Genomic DNA, 20629 nt, shown 5'->3' on the forward strand with positions numbered 1-20629 from the left:
GACCCTATTGGACTATACAGTTAAAGAGCACGGTACCGTAGCTACATACAGTTTATAGAGTGCAACCACCTATTCAGATAATACGTGGTATAAAGGTCGATCGCATAGAGCCCACGAGTGGACAAGCTCCCTATCAAATATGGGTTGAGGAGGGCTAATTAGACTTGGAGTTAGTGATTTATTCCTGGTTGGCCAGCCAGGGTAAATCCCGCCTACGGGCAGCACAACCCTGTCATGAGGGTTTAAATCATGACACACAGTTATCCATAGGGAAATTTATAGTTATTATTATGTTTATACATTTTTACAGAAATAGAATACACACACACACACACACACACATATATATTAGCAGTATTTTGAATAGAAACCTAAGGTACAGAAATGTTAAGCAACAGGAAAAGATAAAGACTATATTTCTAGTATTGTGCTTTATAGATTCAGTGATACATAATTATATGAAAACAGATTTGCATAATATTGTAGCTCATTTGCCACACACTAGTAATAGCATATTTCGTCTTACTGAGCTTTGGTTTACCCCAGTGTTGAATTATTTTTTAGGTGATCCAGATAGGAGAGCATACCAGGCTCGCAGATGGAGGGGCTTCAGTACTGCCTCTCAGAGAGAAAGTGAGTATATTTTTGAGAGTATTTTGTATAGCCCTCACCGGTTGAGGAAGTTGGGGAAACAGTTGAATATGTGTATTTTGGGAACCTACTAGCACTCTGGTATTGTATATTATTATATATGGATATGCTTATTTGATTTTCGCTTCTTGCTGCTTAGGTTAATAATTGGGTTCAATCTAGTATGGTATCAGAGCGTGTTATATATTAAAAAAAAAAAAAATTTACCCAATTAAATAGCAGGTCGTTATAGGTTTCCCCGTTAAACACCCTAAAAACAACATCCCCCACAACAAAATTTCAATATTTCCCTATGTACTACATTTCTTATATCTATGGTAAAGCCAAATATTGAATAAAAGGTCTTACCTTGAATTTGGGATGGAATTCAAGTTAATCCCGCCGATGATCCATTCCAACAGACTTGAAGAGAACTTCCCCAGGAGTGTTGTGGCAGCTTCAGATCGTCAATCCGGTGAAGAATGGACCCAGAATCTTAGAGATAAGAGAGGAAAACCAAAGAGGAGAGAGAAAATACAATTTTTTCCCAACAATTCGCATTGAAATCCGAGTTTAGGGCTATTTACACACTGGCCTTCGTCAAAGAGCCACGTCACTTCATCAACAAGGTCAAAAAGGAAGTTTGTCGACGAATGCTTATTCCTCGTTGACGAAATTTAGAGCTGGAAATAGCCTTTCGATATCTTCTCGTCGACGTGACGCGTGTCCCTGTCGTCGAACCCCTTAAGTGTGCTCGTCGACGAACGTCCTGTGTTCGTCGACGAGACCCTATTAAATTCCCAATTTTAATTCTTTTTTCTCTCCTTTTCCTATTATTAAATTATGAAAATTATCTAGGTCTCTACATTCTCCCCTCCTTATAAAATTTTGTTCTCGAAATTTATTATTTGTACCATACACTATTCTCTGAAGAAAATTTGTCTACTTATTTTATTACTTATCCACACTTATGGTGGAGGAATACTGTGGTTACATAAGCAGTTCTAGGGAATTACAATTATACCCTTGAAAGAAAAATTCTCCCAAAACCCAAAAACACTACCTATCCTATACTCTACATTACAAGTTCACCGTACTGAATAAAATAAAATTAACATTACTTTAATTTACAAATTACTGCTATATCCCACTAAATAAATGTGGGAATTTCTGTCTAATTTCATCTTCAAGTTCCCAAGAAGCTTCTTCTACCGCGTGATTCCTTCACATGACTTTTACTAGTGGTATTTTTTTACTGTGCAGTTCTTGTTCCTTTTTATCCAAGATTTGCACTAGAGCTTCCTCATATGCCAGAGCATCACTGAATTCTAATTTTGCGTAATTGATAATATGTGAAGGATTTGGGACATATTTTCTTAACATAGAAACATGAAATACATCATGTATTTTGTATAGAAATGGTGGTAAGGCCAGCCAATAGGCAACTGGCCCAATTTTCTCAAGTATTTCAAATGAGCCAATAAACCTAGGGATTAACTTACCCTTCTTCCCTAACCTCTTGACTCCCTTCAATGGTGTTATTTTCAGGAACACATGGTCACCTACTTCAAATTTTAATTCCTGGTGGCGAGAATCTACGTAGCTTTTCTGCCGACTCTGTGCTGCATTAATTCTATCTCGAATAAGTCAGACTTTGTCATACGTCTACTATACTATTTCTGGCCCCAAAACTCGCCCCTCACCTTGCTCACTCTAGTATAAAGGAGAACGGAACCTCCTACCATAAAGTGCTTCATAAGGTACCATGCCTGTGCTAGCTTGATAACTGTTATTGTAGGCAAACTCCACTAATGGAAAATACTGAGTCCAGCTACCCCCAAAATCCAATACACACGCTCATAACATATCCTCAAGTATATGAATTGTTCTCTCTGTCTGACCATCTGTCTGAGGATGGAAAATGGTGTTGAAAGCTAACTGAGGCCCTAAAGTCTCCTGCAAGCTCTTCCAGAACCGTGATGCAAAGCGTGGATCACGGTCTGAGACTATAGATATCGGTACTCCATGGGGTCGAACAATCTTCTGAATGTAAATCTCTGTTAATCTGTTCATAGAGTAGCTGAATTTAAGAGGTAGAAAATGAGCTGTCTTCGTCAGCTAATCAACCACTACCCAAATGGCATTCTGACCATGCGGCGCTGACGGTAGCAGAATAACAAAATCCAAGGATATGTGATCCCACTTCCACTCGGGAATGTAGAGTGGTTGCAACTGCCCAGCCGGCCTCTGGTGCTCAACCTTAACCTGCTGACATGTCAAGCACTGCAGTACAAATTCTGTAATCTCCCTCTTCATGCCACTCTACCAGAAGTACTCTCGCAAATCTATATACATTTTAGTACTATTAGGATGAACCGTGTATAAAGATCTGTGAGCCTTCTTTAGAATCGTTCTCCTAATACCGTCATCCGTAGACACACACAATCTGGTGCGAAACCTCAGAGCCTCATCATCAGAAATGCTAAATTCCTCTCCTTTACCATCCTGTACTCTGTCTATTACCTCTACTAATTCTGGGTTATCCCCCTGAGCAGTTTTAATCTTTTCATATAGCATAGGCTACATAATGAGGCTGGCAATAAATATCTTAGGATCATCCTCCATTAACTCCACGCCAATTATTTCCAAGTCCATCTAAAGTGGGTGCTGAATTACTGCAGCTAACTGCATAGTAATCCTTGATAAGTTCTAACCATCTCCTTTGCCGCATATTCAACTCTTTTTGTGTAAAAAAGTATTTTAAACTTTTATGGTAAGAAAATATTTCACATCTTTCACCATACAAGTAATGCCTCCAAATTTTTAGTGCGTGTACCACTGCAGCCAATTCCAGATCATGAGTAGGCTAGTTCTTTTCATACTCTTTCAATTGCCTGAAAGCATATGCTATCACCCTACCATGCTGCATCAATACACAGTTGAGCCCCTTCAAAGATGTTCCATTGTAAATCATATAACCATCACCTCCTAATTGAATTGTCAATACTAATGCAGTGACGAGCCACTACTTTGATTCCTTGAAAACTCTGCTCGCATTCATCATCCCATGCAAATTTGGCATTTTTCCTGGTCAAACGCGTGAGAGGCCCTAATAAGGCTAAAAACCCTTCAACAAATCAACGGTAATAACTTGCCAGTGCTAAGAAACTTCTGATTTCCTAAACATTCTTTGGCCCAGCCCAATTCACCACTGCATCAATTTTACTGGGATCCATGGAAATACTATCCCCTGAGATCACATGACCCAAAAATGACACTTTCTCTAACCAAAATTCACATTTACTAAACATGGCATACAACTTCTTCTCCCTGAGCGTCTGTAGTACCTGTCTCATGTGCGCCTCATAATCCTCAAAACTCTTCAAGTAAACCAATATATCATCAATAAAAACCACAACAAACTGGACTAAATACTGGTGAAAGACTCTATTCATCAAGTCCATGAACACAGTTAGGGCATTCGTCAGACCAAATGACATAACGAGAAATCATAGTGCCCATACCTAGTCCTGAAGGCTTTCAAGACGTCCTCTACTTTTACCCTCACTTGATGATAGTCTGATCTGAAGTCAATCTTGGAATATACTCTTGTACTCTGGAGCTGATCAAACAAATCATCTATACGGGGTAGAGGATATTTGTTCTTAATAGTTACCTTGTTTATCTCCCTGTAATCAATACACATCCTCATAGACCCGTCTTTCTTCTTTACAAATAACATTGGAGCTCCCCACAAACACTACATCGTATAAATCCCCTGTCCATCAAGTCTTGCAACTAATCCTTTAATTCTACAAATTTAACTAGAGCCATATGATAAGGAACCTTAGAGATCAGCGCTATCCCTAGAGGTAAATCTATAGCAAAATCCACCTTGCGATTAGGAGGCAACCCAGGTAGCTCTTGTGGAAAAACATCTGGAAATTATTTTACCACTAGTGTACTGTCAAGCTTCAATTCATTTTCTGACACCTTCTTTACAAAATCCATAAACCCTTGACTTCCGTCCAGGAGCAATCTGCTTGCTTGCACAGCTGACTTCAACTACGACGAAGCACGTACACGTGAACAACCAAATCTGAATTCTTGCTCACTAGGGGGTCTAAAAATTACTTCTTTCATATGACAATCAATACTAGTGGGATTAACTTCCAACCAATCCATACCTAGTATTACATCAAACCCATACATATCTAATATGATCAGCTCATCTAGTAACACTCTTCCCCAAATTTCTATTGGGTAACCTCTAAGCACTCTTTGACACCTCGCCACTAACCCTGATGGTGTAGCTACTAACAATTCTACATCTAATATTTGGGTCTCATTTCCAGACAATTTGACATAGGTTGTAGAGAAAAAGGAATGAGTATCACCTGAATCAAATAAAATGGTAGAACAATAAAAGTACCTGTCACTACATCTGTGGTAGTCTCAGCATCACCCGGCGTCAAAGCATAAACCCTCGTCGGGGCTACATTCCTCTTTTAGCCTCCATGTGGCGCCTGATAACCTCCCCGATAGGATCTAGGAGCTGGGACTTGGATTGATTGTCCTAGGCATGCTCGAGTCATGTGGTCGGGTCCCCCACAACAATAGCAAACATCTTTCCCTACCCGACACTCCCCCAAATGTCGTTTCCCTGCACGTCAGACACACTAGGTAGGTCTGCATACCCTGATTCTCACAAGGTCTTGTTGTCTGTCTCTCATCTCCTCTATAATGGTCTCCTCTCCATGCGCCACGAATGGCACCTGCCTGAAAGTCCTAAGGCGTGGGCCTTTTCCTATGACTCTGAGCTGTGATACCTCTCTGTATGCCACTCTCAATCACTGCAGCCCTATCTACGACCTCCATAAATGTATGAGCCGAAAAACCAATAACCTGCTCAAACAAGTTCTGCCTCAAACCTTCTTCAAACTTCCTTACCTTTTTCTCTTCGTCTAGTGCCAAATGTGGGTAAATCGAGACAACTCAATAAACTGAGCTGTGTACTGTGATACTGTCATCTACCCCTATACTAAGTGCATAAAATCAGCTGCCTTTGCACTCCGAATGATAGCAGGGAAATATCGCTCGAAGAACAACTCCTTAAATCGACTCCATGACACCGACACTGAATCCAACCTCTACTCCTCAATCAGTCACGCTAATCTCCACCAGCGTTTTGCCTCTCCCATCAATTTAAACATCGCAAATACCACCTTCTATTCATCTGTACATGGAAGCACTGCCAACATATCCTCAATGTCCTGGTCCCAATTTTCAGCCATAATTGGGTCAGCTCCTCTAGCAAAAGATGAAGGCTTCATCAACATAAACTACTCGATCGTGCAGCTAGACTCCCCTGAGCTCCTGGCTATCTCATCCATTACCTGCTGGGTAACACTAAGGAATACTGCATCAGTATCTCCACCACCCATGCTGGATGGTCCTGGTCCATCTCCTCCAGTGTTCGCACCACTACTTCCTGGGTCCATCCTAAAAAATAAAGAACACACTTTAAATACCTAACTCCAGTGCAAAACCCATTCTATTTCATTCAATTGAAATCCTATATTCACACTTAACTACCCTCACTGGTCTTAATTCAAAATCCAATTTTGCAATTTAGACACACGACCTGACAATAGTTTACTATGGCTTTCCTGAAATCGTCACCCCAGGAAAGACATAGAAACCACCACAGAAATCATGTACCCAAACCACAGAACAAAACCTCAATCCTTTCCTATACTCTGGTATTGCTTCCACTGAACTCTAAAGTTTGTAGAACCTAGCAACCTAGGCTCTGATACCAAAAACTATAACAACTTGATTTTCCATGCCATTTTTTTTATTAATATTAATAACTGAGAAATTTCACTACTCTGATAAATCAACCCCTCATCATGCTCTAGATATGACCCCGAAAAATCTAAGACTCAACATACAACCTAAGCAGCAAGAAGTTGATTTCATAAAACCATAACCATGTATATATATACAATAATAGAGTGTCAAAATATGTCCCAAAATATACAACCACAACTATTCCCAAGGATTCCTCCAACTAAAATCATGACAACACAAAAACAACCTTCCAAAAGCTTATCCTATAAATAGGGCAGTACTGTAACCCCCTTTATCCGCTAGCTTGTTCTGCTCACCTAACTGGATCACCTGAAAAATTAGCAAATCATTGGGATGAGATAACACTCACTAAGATGAAATATGATATTGCGAGTATGTGGCAAATGAGTTACATATTGTGTAATCTGATTTAGGAAAATACCACAAGTAACTGAACTAGAGAAAGCATGTATAAATGACGTAGAGTATACCTTACACCTATGTTACTTAACATAACTGTCTTTATGCATTTTCTATGCATAATACTTCTAGTATTCATAGATATGTCTCCTGATACTTGAAATCTAATTATACATATAATAATTGAGAAAATCTCCCTGGATGGATAACCATATGTCATGATTTAAACCCTCATGACAGGACTGTGAGGCCCGTAGGCGGGACCTATTACTGGCTGGCCTACTAGGATAAGTCATTATACTCCGAAAGTCTGATCGGCCTCCTCAACCCTAACTGACAAGGAGCATGTCCACTACATAGGCATGATCGACTGCTGTAAATCCACATAGTATCTGAGTTATGTGGTTGCACTCTGAACTAGGGGTGAGCAAACGGTCGGTTCGGCCATATTCGGTTAATTAACCGAATTAACCGAAATTTTCGGTTAAAGAAAACTGTTAACCGAACCGACCGAACTGTTTGGCTGAACCGAATCGAACCGACCGAATTTATTTTTCGGGTAATTCGGTTAACCGAATTTAACCGAGAAGTGAGGGAAGGGGGGAAGCCGGGAAGGTGTATCCGAGAAGTGAGGGCAGGGGGGAAGCTTCCCGAGAAGTGAAGGAAGGGGACTCGGGGGTGGTTCTCACTTCTCAGTGAACTGGTATGTGCACGAGAGAAGAGAAATGAGAATGAGAGGGAGCTTGTCAGCTTGTGTGCTGGTGACGATGGACGCCGACGACGATGGCGATGGCGGTGCGGAGCAGTGAGCTCGGATGAGTGGGAGAGAGGCAGTGACTCGGTGATGGCCTTCCGATTTCAGAGAGCAATGACTGTGTAGTCTGTGTTGCCGTGTTGGTGACGATGGCGGCGATGGCGAGTCGGCGACGGCGATGGACACATACGACGGCATCGCGTGAAGATGGAGTCTGGTGGACCGGTGGTGTCTGGTGTGGACTGCGAATGAGCGAGCTCAGGTGAGCGAGAGAGAGGCAGTGACTCATTGCCAGTGAGGGAGGGTCTTCTGCGTTCTGGCTGAGTGTGAGACTGAGCCTGAGAGTTTGAGAGAATACCAGAAAAATAATAACCAAATTTTAATTTACTAATTTATATTTAAATTTAATTAATTATTAATTCGGTTAATCGGTTAACCGAATTAACATTCTCCATTAACCGAACCGAAACCCGATTCACCGAAATGTTGGAAAACATAACCGAACCGACCGAACATAATTTTTTAACCGAACCGAACCGACCAATTTCGGTTGGTTAATTCGGTTAATTCGGTTAATTCGGTTTTCCCCGAATTATGCTCACCCCTACTCTGAATTGTAAAATAGCTACAGTACCGTGCTCTGTAAACTAAACTGTAATGGTCCATCAGGGTCTGATACTGTATAATACATTACTATATAAAATTTATATGTTTTACCATGATTCTATAACAACTGTATTAACCATGATGCTGTAATAAACTGTATTTCTATATCAATTGTATTTCTTTATGTCATCGTTCTGTAAAACTGTATAATCATGGTAATATGAAAACTGTAAAAACATATTCTTATCTGTATATACTATAAATCATGATCCTGAAAATACTATAAAAACATCTTTCTGTATATATTTCGTAATTCATGATTCTGTAAATACTATGCAGTCATAGTTTTATAATAAACTGTACAATCTGCATAACATGATTTTGTAAATACTATAAAACTGTAGTTCTGTAAAAGCTGTGTAGAATTCTTTACTATATCTATATTCTCATGCCACACAATATTTAAAAACTCATTAAACATAATTTATTAAACTATATACTTTCCTTCTCTGAAAACCCATAAACATATACTATATTTTACTGGTAAAAATCTCTATTTAAACTGGCATAACATATTTCCCTTACCTGACTACTGGAAAGCCCCTAGTATGACTGGTCTTATACCCGTAGGGTTCCTCGTTAAACACCCTAAAAACAACATCTCTCATAACAAAATTTCAGTATTTCCCTGTGTACTACATATCTTATAACTATGATAAAGCCAAATATTGAATAAAAGGTCTTACCAAGAATTTGGGATGAAATTCAAGTTAATCCCGCCGACGATCCACTCCAACAGATTTGAAGAGAACTTCCCCAAGAGTATCGTGGCGGCTTCAGTTTATTGATTCGGCAAAGAATGAACCATAATCTTAGAGAGAAGAGAGGAAAACCGAAGAGAAGAGAGAAAATACAATTTTTTTTTTCCAATAATTTGCACTGAAATTCGAGTTTAGGGCTATTTATACATTCTTCTTCGACGAGCCACATCACTTTGTCGACGAGGCCAAGAAGGAAGTTCGTCGATGAATGCTCATTCCTCGTCGACAAAATTCAGAACTAGAAATAGCCACTCGGTATCTTCTCATCGACGAGACGCGTGTCCCCGTTGACAAACCCCTTAAGTGTGCTCGTTGACAAACGTCCTGTGTTCGTCGACGAGACCCTATTAAATTTCCAATTTTAATTCCTTTTTCTCTCTTTTTCCTATTATTAAATTATGAAAATTATATGGGTCTCTCCAAAAGATATATATGAAAAATGAGTACTTGTTCTCCTATAAATATTTTTTCAAATAAAGAATATCTAGAGAATCTGGGAATTTAAGCTCAAGAAAATATTTGTGCGGTAAATAATTTTCTCCCAAAAATATTTATCATGAAAATAATCAGGAGAAACCAAAGCAATACTCTCAAAAATGATTTTCAAAATAAAAGTTAAGTGAGAGTAAAAGCCATGGATCAACAATACGAATGCCCAAAAATAAATGTACTCTCTTCAAAAAGATTTTTGAAATAAAAGAAAGAGTTGGAGAGATTTGTTTGAAAAATTTTGTCCCAAAGAAGAGATTTTTGCAATAAAAATGATTTGGGGGAACTTTGATTAACAATGGATTAGAGAGAAAATTTGAGTTAATTAAAGTTGCTAATCTAAGTTATGAATGGGGTATTTATAGATTTTCAGGAAATTTGACCATTGAAGGATACACTCGGTATTTTGGAAAAGTTTAATTAAAAATTAATGATGTTATAGCCCTTAAAAAAATTTCCAACCCAAGAGGTTTGGTCGACCAAGGACAAGGTTCGATCGACCACTTTTATAAGTTCGGTCGAACAGGGCAAATTTGAACTATAGATTTGGTCGACCAACCCTGGGCGATTTTGAACCTTTCGTGGGTTCGGTCAACCAAGACAAAAGGTTGGTCGGCTACTCATCTAGGTTCGTTCAAACAAGGCCAATTTGAACTACAAGGTATGGTCAACCAAGTAGTTGGGGTGTTAGAGGCTAATGGTTCAGTTGACTGAGGATGGTGCATTCAATTCAGTATGGTCGATCGAGTGAAGTCAACATGTTGACTTCTGACTTGTTCGGTCGAACAAGCCAATTTGTGCATAGTGGGTTCGGTCAACCAAAGCTTCACAACACATGCCTCACGTGGCAAGTACGATCGACCAAGTCATTACGTACATAAGGGTTCGGTTGACCGAGGCTCTGTAATTAAGCCAAAAATCCAACGTTGGTTGACCGCGTTGTTTTTGCCCTGATTTTGACCCTAAAGCTACTTCAAAAATCCTTATTTAATTTTAATCTTTTAGAAAAATATTTTTGGTGCTATCTTTGAGTTCCCTATGGTCAGCCTAAGGTCGTTTTGAGCCTTCAAACATATCATGCAGATGCATGCATTATTACAGACCAGATAATAAAAATTAAATGCATATACAACTTAAATTAAGTGTCTTCTCATATTGCTCTTCTAGTGTCATGGAATGCGTCTGAGTGTGTGATCTTTACGTTCCTTCTGAATTCCATGTCCATTACCCTATGTGTGTGCTGAATCATAAATCTGTTCAAAAACGCTAAATGCACACATAAGATACAAGTGCTTTGTCGGTATCAAAATAGAGATCAGACTCAAAAATTCACCAAATCCTCTCTGGGAAAAGGGCTTATGTTTTCAAAAAATAACCATCTAAGATTTAATGGTTATACAAACGTAAATTGGGTGGAGAACACCACAGATAGAAGATCCACCTCAGGTTACTTCATGTTTGTTGAGGGGAATCTTGTTACATGGAGAAGCAAGAAGCAAAAGGTAGTGGCATTATCAAGTGCTGAATCAGAATTCCATGAAATGGCTAAGGGACTTTGTGAACTCCTGTCACTTAAAAGACTTCTAATTGAAATTGGATTTGCTCCTATCTCCAAGATGGATCTCTTTTGCGATAACAAGGCAGCTATTGCCATTGCTTAGAATCCTATCCAACATGGTCGTACTAAACATGTAGAGGTTGATAGACACTTTATCAAAGAAAATCTTGAAGCTAAAATAATTCGGTTTCCATTCGTGAAGTCTAAAGACCAACTAGCATATTTTCTTACAAAAGTCATATCAAACAAGAATTTCTATAGCTCACTAGACAAGTTGCGCATTGAAGAGTTGGATGCTTCCACTTGAGGGGGAGTGTTGGCGTGAGTTGTTAATTGAGAAATAAATTAGACAAATTGTAGGAATAAAACCAATCAGAGAGATTATAGGAATATTCATAACTATAAAATCCCTTCTATCAAGGGATTAACCATGATTATGATTCCTAAAATCTGATTTAAGCACGATTAAAGCCATAAAATCTATACACTAATAGGGTATATATATGTAAAATACCTTTTTAAATTGATGAAGAAAAAAAGATATAGACTTTGACATCCATCCCCAATATGTTTCACCTCTATTGCCAAACTCCCAATCTTGCCTTAAGTGAGGCCTATATACCAGAACAGCTAAGTAGAAATCAACTAGGCAGTAGGTAGCCTGATCAATAGAAAACTGCAAGCTTTACTCCCTTCTTTCCCTTTCCACCAGCGAATTACAACTGGACCCCAAACACCCAATATCAGGTGAGTTGAAACAGACACTGCAGGGGTTCTGAATTTGAACTGAAAATGCAGCCCATCCCTATTCTTAAAATCACCATCATTGAAGCAAGGCCTCTAATTGGCTATTTCATTATACAACTCTCTGTAAAAAATTTCAACCCCACTTTTTATCTCATCTATAGCAAACAGAAGAGTATTGTTGACCCTTTATTGAGAAATATAAATTACTTTCCTATATATGATTGCTATTTTGTGAAAAAAAAAATTGTATTTTTGTCTCCCTCTTTAAGCCATAGCTGTAATAACCCGAAAAAAAATAATAATTAAAAAAAATTAATTAAAATAATTAATTAATTAATTGGTTACACAATATTAAATTAATGTATTAAATAAACAAATAAAAAAAATTGTATGGAAAAAAATTATTAATTAATTAATGAATTAATTAAATGTTATTAAATTAAATAAATAAATAGAAAAAAAATAAAATAAAGATATATATGTAATATTTATGTAAGCTTAAAATATATATATATATATATATATATATATATACATATATATAAAAGTTAAAGTATAAGTTATATATATATATATATAAGTAATGTTAAGTTAAAGTAAAGTTAAAAAAAAAAAAACAAAACAAAAGCAGGAAGCCAGAGAGGCTTCCTGCATGCTTCTTCTTCTCCCAGTTCCCTTCTCTCGCCCTCTCTCACTCCTCTGTCTCCGCCTCTCTTTCTTCTTTTATTTCTCGATGAGTTTTTGGCGGATCGGAAAATGGAAGGTGCCGTTGGATTCGTAACTCCGCCACCGACATTTCCACTGGAGCAGATTTGTCGTGGGAATGACTTAGGCACTGCTCTTAGGGAAAGGTAATTTTTCTCTAATTTCTCAACTTTTGGTTAAATCTGCTGTTGAATCAACGATCAGGCACCACCACGGGGTCCTAATCGTCGTTGTCGTCATTTTGACGTAGATAATTTTTTCATTGGGGTTTTCTAGGCCCTACTCCAAAGCGAGAGTGGGATTTGGAAAATTTGACAATTTGGCTAAATTTAAGGGTATATTTATTTATTTAGGAATTATGACCCTAAGAAATATTTCAATAATATTTTATTCAAGAATAATTTATTGGAATTAGGAATTTAATTTTAGGGTCTGGGTGAGCGCCGCAGGTATTTTTCGGAGTCCCTGTTGGCGTAGTTCAAGAAATCAGGTAAGGGAAAAAATATATATTAAATCAGAATTTTTATGAATTTAATGGAAAAATAAATTGTGTTATATGTACGTGTATATGTTTCGGTATGGGTAAAATGTCAACTGTTTAAATTATATTTCGTTTGAATTTAGGGTTGTTTATTAGATATGTATATGCGAAAATGAACTGATGAAAGTGGAAAAATATTTTCAGGATAATTAAGTAAGAAATGAAAGGTATTTTCAGTATATAAATACTAAATGTTGGTTGGCTTATTTTACAGGCAGTGTATGAATTTTATTGCTAAATTGTGTGGCCTGAGAATCTGTGCAAATTATATGTTAAATGTATGAGATGCAGGCTAAGTAAGTAAAACAATGAGAATAAAATATGATATGGACAATGTTGCCTGTGTATGTTAAATGCAACCATGTAAATATAAGACAGCTGAACGAGAGCCATGTTAGCAGATCTAGCACACTTCTGTGTAGACTAACTGAGGACAGCTAAAAGGAGCTGTGTTAGCAGATTTAGCACGTTTCTACGTAGACTAACTGATGATGGCTAAAGACCAGCTGTAGTACAAAGTAATGAAATGAAAAGTTATGCAATGAAATGACAATGAAATGACAATGAAATGAAATGACAAAGGTAAATGATGAAAATGGGAAAGAGTTACTTAAAGTGAAACGAAATGCAAAGTTAAGTTATGAACAGGAATGAATGTGCATGAATGTATAATGGCAGAAAAAAAATGATGTATTATGATAATAGAATTATGTATGTATGTAGAACATGTTACGATTGGGCGAGGCATACCTTTCGCCTGAGGGCTTGCTGAGTAAGGCGAGTGCACTAGTAGCTTCAGATCTGGCAGTAGCTGCATAACGCTGGGCAGAGGGAATCTACTTGTATGGGCGAGTAGAATTCCCTATCCTTGGGGCCTTTGCCGGTAAACTATTATTGAATGCGTGAGTACGGGATTAATTTAACACTTGAGGGCTTATTGAGTAAGGTGAGTGCCCTGGTATGCTTTAGTTGCGCCCTTTGGGTTGCCTAGGTATCAGAGCAGAGGGGTGCTACTTGTATGGGCGGGTAATCACCCCTATTCTCGGGTAATCTCATGGGTTAAACATTTGCATGTGTTTGATTATGTTCAGGGAATGATTTCAGAAATTATGTTAAGGATTTTCAAATGTTAAATAATATGTCATATATAAACTCATGTTTGCCACACACTGTTTTAATATATGGTTTCTTCCCTTACTGAGATGTGTCTCACCCGAATATGAATTCATTTTTTTCAGGATTTCTCAGGATCGAGCTTGAGAGCTCGAGATTTTATAACATTTTTGAAAGATATAAGAAAAATGATATATCTTTATGTTAATTTTAATATGTATATTTTATGTTTTATAATTTATGTTTTAAGTCAGTTATGAAAGGATAGTTGTGAAACATACTGGTATTAGTGAATAATGGTTTGGAGACATGCATATATTTGAATAATGGTGGATGATTAATTTATTATGGTTGGTAATTAGAATTAGTAAACTCTGGTATTATATTATATGGAGATTATGATCATGTTTTCCGCTGCGTAGGTTATGTTAATTATGGACTATCAGTTATAATGCACCGGACTCGGGTTTAAGGGTTCGGGGCGTTACAATAGCTCTCTTAATCTTACTCTCCATAAAGCTTGCTTTATGTACAGTAGTTGCAATAACTCTTTCCTCACGTTATCCTTTTTCACTTTATCATCTTCTTTCAAAAGAAAAACTTCCTCTAACTTATTCCAACAATCTAACTCAACCAACAACCCTTGCTTATGAGATAAAACTTTAGCCTAATTTTTCAATTTCCATTCTTTTACGAGACTTTTTAGATTTATTAACCTTTGTGCCAAAGAAAAAGAACGTGTACCTGAATATCTACTACTACCCCACCAGTTCTCTAGCATGGAAGTGTTGAAATATTTTCTAAAATATATTTAATGCAATGTGGGTTTATCCCACATTACAAAGAGTGAAAAAGGAAAAGTCATTAATAAATGATAAGGTGGAATATTCTCTTAAAAATTGGTTAAGAGATAGTGCTAGTGTGTATCCTAGGATAGTGCTTTGCACTGTCTACAATGCACACGCACGTGTGCGTGGTGTGGGTTGTAGGGCGCTAGTGGTGCATTTAGATGGTGCACAAAATGTCTTAAAATTAATCTTATATTTTTTATAAGATCACGTGGTGTGACCAAGGAAACACAAAGGACAACTAGGTCAAGCTAGAAGATTTTAGAGTACTAAATAACAGCAAGTTCACATAATGGTTCGACCAGAGCGTGACCAAGAAATCTTGGAGGTGTGACTTGGTCGACTATGCTATCAAATATACACAAAAATCTTCAAGAGTGTGTCGGCCAGGGCATGACTAGGAAATTTTGCAGGTGTGACTATGTCGACACACATAACACTTTGAACTGTTGCAGTTGTTTATACCTTTCTAACTTTTGGGAAAAGGCATCATTCTGTCTATTTAAATACAAAATTAACACCATGAAATATATTGGAAAACTCATCATTCTATCATTGTCTTTCTTATGTAAAGTTTTCACAATTTATATCTTCTTTAAATTTGGGTTCTATTTTCTGTAGAAATAGTATTCCATAAATTTATTTCAAATTCTTCTAAGGGTGTTTGTGATCCGTTTTCATTTGTGTATAACGCAAACCGATATCAAATTATATTATGGGCTTCATTGTATCCTGGAAATGTATTTGCTAACTCAATACACACCGATATGATGGGGGCAAATAACTTTTTAAGGAAAACCGACATTGTGTAACATGCCTTGAAACATTTTCTATTATGCAACAATTTCTCTATTTAATTCTTACAATCTCAAAATGTTATTTACAAAATGGCTGGTTCTTCAACCTTGACGAAATTCGCTGCGAATTTTGTCAAACTTGAATGATTTGATGGAAGCAATTTCAAGCACTAGTAGAAAAAAAAAATGCACTCTCTTCTTGGGGGTCTCAAAGTGGTGTATGTTCTGAAGACCCCCAAACCTGTTATGAATGAGAATGAGACTTTGGCTCAAGGATGTGCAAGGCTAAAATGGGAACAAGATGATAATATATGCAAAGGCCACATTTGCAATTCAATGTCAGACAATCTATTCAATCTGTATCAGAATATGGCAGGCCTATTGTAGAGCAGTTTCATGAAATTATGCATATCCTTGACTATATGACAATGGATGAATGCATTTCTGTTTCGTCTATTATTGATAAATTGCCTCCATCTTGGAAAGATGTTATAAAATCTTTGAAGCACAAGAAGGATGATATGTCTCTTGAACAATTGGGCCAACATTTCCAAATTAAGGAAGTATTTAGGCAGAACAAGAGAGGTACAAAAGAGCATACTTCCAAAGTGCATATGATGGAAGAAGGAGGTAGTTCTAAACAGTCCCAACATCCCAAAAAAGGGAATCTGAAGAGGAAGTTCAATTCTATCAAGAAACAAAATAAGAAAAAGAAAGATTCATGCTTCCATTGTGGAAAACTTGGATACTACAAAAATGAGTGTCGTCTTCTCAAGAAAAAACAAGATGGAACAAACCCTAACAAGTTTGTGGCTATGATTTCTAAAATCAATGATGTTGAAGATGATTGTGCATGGTGGATTAACCCAGGTGTAACAAGGCATGTTTGCAAAGACAAGAGTTCATTCTCAAAGTATGAACCGGTGGAAGATGGTAATGTTCTCTACATGGGAAATTCATTCACTGCTATAGTCAAAGGCAAATGAGACGTTACTTTTGAATTTACTTCTAGAAAAAGTTTTAACTCTCACTAATGCATACCATATACTAGAAAGAATTTAGGAAGAATTTAGTTTATGGAAACCTACTTAATAAGTTTGGCTTTAAGTTAGTGTTTGAATCTAACAAATTTGTACTCTCCAAGGGTGGAGTCTTTGTGGGAAAGGGCTATATGTATAAGGGTATGTTTAAGTTTAATATCAATAAAGTGAATGTTTTTGTTTATATTGTTGATTCACTTTCTTTATGTCATAATCATTTAGGACATGTTATTACTACAAAATTGCATGATATAGCTAATATGGAATTAATTCCTGGATATGAAAATAACATGGATGACAAGTGTTGTGTATTTATTAAAACCAAAATAACCAGAAAACCTCTTCCTAACAAAACTACTATAATTTCTTCTTTACTTAGATTATTGCATAGTGATGTATGTGATTTGCATGGTACACCTGCCATAGGAGGCAAAAAATATTTTGTAACTTTTATAGATGATTTTTCTAGATTTTGTTATGTTTATCTTATGCATACTAAAGATGAAGTAATTGATAAATTTAAGATTTATAAGGCAAAAGTTGAAAACCAATGTGGCACTAAGATAAAGTGTCTTAGATTGGATAAAGGAGGTGAATATCACTTCCCCTCCTATTGTGAATATGTAGGTGTGATACATAAAACTTCTGCAGCATATACTCCACAACATAATGGAGTCGCGAAAAGGAAAAACCGAACATTGGTTGAAATGGTCAATACCATGATGTCAAATTCTGGACTAAGTAGTGGTTATTGGGGTTAAGCCTTACTAACTGCTTGTCATAAATTAAACAGAGTTCCTTTTAAGAGGACTAAGACTTCTCCATATGAGTTATGGAAGAAAAGAAAACCTAATTCAAAATATCTTAAGATTTGGGGCTGTAGAGCAATTGTAAGGCTTCCTGAACCTAAGATAAGGAAACTAGGACAATGAGGAATAGAATGTGTATTCTTTGGCTATGTTGAATATTCCAAAACTTACAGATTATTGGTAATTGAACCAAATGATTCTATAGGGGTTAATTCAATGATGGAATTTAGATATGTAGAATTCTATGAAATTTAGTTTACTTCCATACAAAAGGTTAGTGATCAAAATAAATCAGTTGTGACTTTGAAACCACTTCATACTAGTGGTGAACCTTGTGAACCTAGGAGGAGTAAGAGCAGGAGAACAACAAAGCCTCTTGGATCTAACTTCATTATCTACCTAGTAGAAGGTACTAGAGAATCACTCTAGACAAACTATAATTTCACCAAGTGTGGAATCAAATCCTCTTACTTATAGAGAGGTAATGAAGTCTCAAGATTCTACATTTTGGAAAGAAGCTATAAATGATGAAATGGATTCTATCATAGGTAATAAAACCTGGAAATTTGATGATTTACCTCCTGGCTCAAAACCAATAGGTTGTAAATGGATCTTCAAAAATAAAATGAAAGTAGATGGAACAATTGATAAGTTCAAAGCAAGGTTAGTAGTTAAAGGTTTTACACAAAAGGAAGGCATAGACTACTTTGACACTTATGCTTCTATTACTAGGATTGCAACTATAAGAGTCTTGTTTGCCTTACCTTCCATCTACAAGTTCAAAATCCATCAAATGGATGTAAAAACTGCATTCTTGAATAGAGAATTGGATGAAGAAATTTACATGGAACAACCTGAAGGCTTTATTATGCGTGGAAATGAATCTAAAGTATGTAAGTTGGTTAAGCCTCTTTATGAACTTAAACAAGCCCCAAAATAGTGGTATGAAAATTTTGACCAAGTTATTCTTTCTAATGTCTTTAGGATACATGAATCTAATAAATGTGTATATAGTAAGTTCAATAGAAAAAAAGGTGTAATTATTTGCTTATATGTTGATAATATGTTAATTTTTGTCATCTAGTTTTGAAATGAAAGATATGGGTAATGTAGATGTGATTATGGGTATTAGAATATTTAGAAACAGTGATAAATTGATTCTCACCCAATCACACTATATTGAAAAGATACTAAAAAAGTTTAATCACTATGACTGCAAATCTTTTAGCACACCTTTTGATGCAAATTTGAAATTATATCGTAACACTGGTAGAGCAGTAAATCGGTTAGAATATGCTGGAGTTATTGGTTTCTTGATGTATGCCTATGACTTCTACTAGACCTAATATTACATTTGTTGTAGGTAAACTTAGTAAATATACTAGTAATCCTAGTGATATTCATTGGCATGCTATATATAGAGTGTTAAAATATTTAAAAAATACTATGGATTATGGCATACATTATTAAGGATATCCTACTTCTTTAGAAGGACTCACAGATGCCAGTTGGATCACTAATCGTAACGATCATACATCAACCAGTGGGTGGATATTCACCCTTGGTGGAGGAACTATCTCCTGGGGTTCAAAGAAGCAAAGCCTTATAACAGATTTCACTATGACATCAAAATTTGTGGTTTTAGCTTCTCGTAGTAAAGAGGTAGAATGGCTTATGAATTTGCTATTAGAAATTCTAGTTTGACCAAAGCCTATACCACCTATATCTTTGCATTGTGACAGTGAGGAAACTTTGTCATGGGCATATAGTAATATATATAATGGTAAATCCAGACATATTAGCCTAAGACATAGTTATGTGAGGCAGTTAATTACTGATGGTGTAATTACCATAGATTTTGTGAGATCAATTCAAAATTTGGCCAATCCATTAACAAAAGGACTTGCAAGAGACATGGTCTAAAAAACATCTAAAGGGATGGGACTTCAATCCATAGCCCATAGTCACCAATGATGGAAACTCGACTCAACACTTGAAATTTTCAAGCTCTTGAGTTCAATGAGTAAAGTAGATCATATGTAGTGATTGGAAGCACTAAAATATATATGTGTCACATAAACCATCCCAAGGAAAATAGTGTTTTATACTTGTAATGTGAAAAAGGTGAAGGTTGAGCTTAAGCTCTTAATAGGATTATAACAGATTCTGTGAGATACTTTAATTATGGGGGTACTTTGATTAACCTACCTATATAAGTGTCGGAAGTGGTGCTGCGTCCTATGAGAAATGGATTTATCTCTGGAGCACTTATTAAACTGGGATATAAACGCAAGGCTAATCGATGCGTGGTAACATCTAAAGATCTAATAATTTATGTGTGATATGTATCTGGTTAATCAAAAGAGGATAGCTAGTTCAAAGTTCGTCTACTATGTAATCACTAAGTGAAGGTTCAAGTTCTGAAAAAACCTTCATTTATGCGTAAATTTTCTTTAATCTGAATAAATTGTTTTCCATCTATATTTTGGAAATAGTGGGGGAATGTTGAAATATTTTCTAAAATATATTTAATGCTATGTGGGTTTGTCCCACATTGGAAATAGTGAAAAAAAAAAAAGTCATTAATAAATGATAAGGTAAAATATTCTCTTAAAATTGGTTAAAAGATAGTGTTAGCGTGTATCCTAGAAGCACCATAAGCACACGCACTTGCACATGCATGTGGCGTGGGCCGTAGGGCGCTAGTGGCACATTTAGATGACGCACAAGCACTTAGCACACTTGCATCGTTGCAAGATCGTGATTGTTGATCATGATCGAATGACTTAAAATTAATCTTATATTTTTTTTTATAAGATCATGTGGTGCGACCAAGGAAACACAAAGGGCGACTAGGTTGAGCTAGAAGATTCCACAATACTAAATAACAGCAAGTTC

At 36.6% G+C, this 20629-nt stretch overlaps 1 long non-coding RNA gene across 1 annotated transcript; it reads left to right on the top strand.

Annotated features, from left to right (window-relative positions):
• Positions 1 to 12466: 12466 nt before the first annotated feature.
• Positions 12467 to 14582, top strand: LOC131150281 (uncharacterized). Its single transcript, XR_009135515.1, has 3 exons — positions 12467 to 12729; positions 13013 to 13073; positions 14363 to 14582. It is a non-coding gene; the product is annotated as an uncharacterized LOC131150281 (long non-coding RNA).
• The last annotated feature ends 6047 nt before the right edge of the window (positions 14583 to 20629 follow it).

Source organism: Malania oleifera, chromosome 3 (assembly GCF_029873635.1).
Source record: "Malania oleifera isolate guangnan ecotype guangnan chromosome 3, ASM2987363v1, whole genome shotgun sequence".
NCBI classification, from domain to species: domain Eukaryota; kingdom Viridiplantae; phylum Streptophyta; class Magnoliopsida; order Santalales; family Ximeniaceae; genus Malania; species Malania oleifera.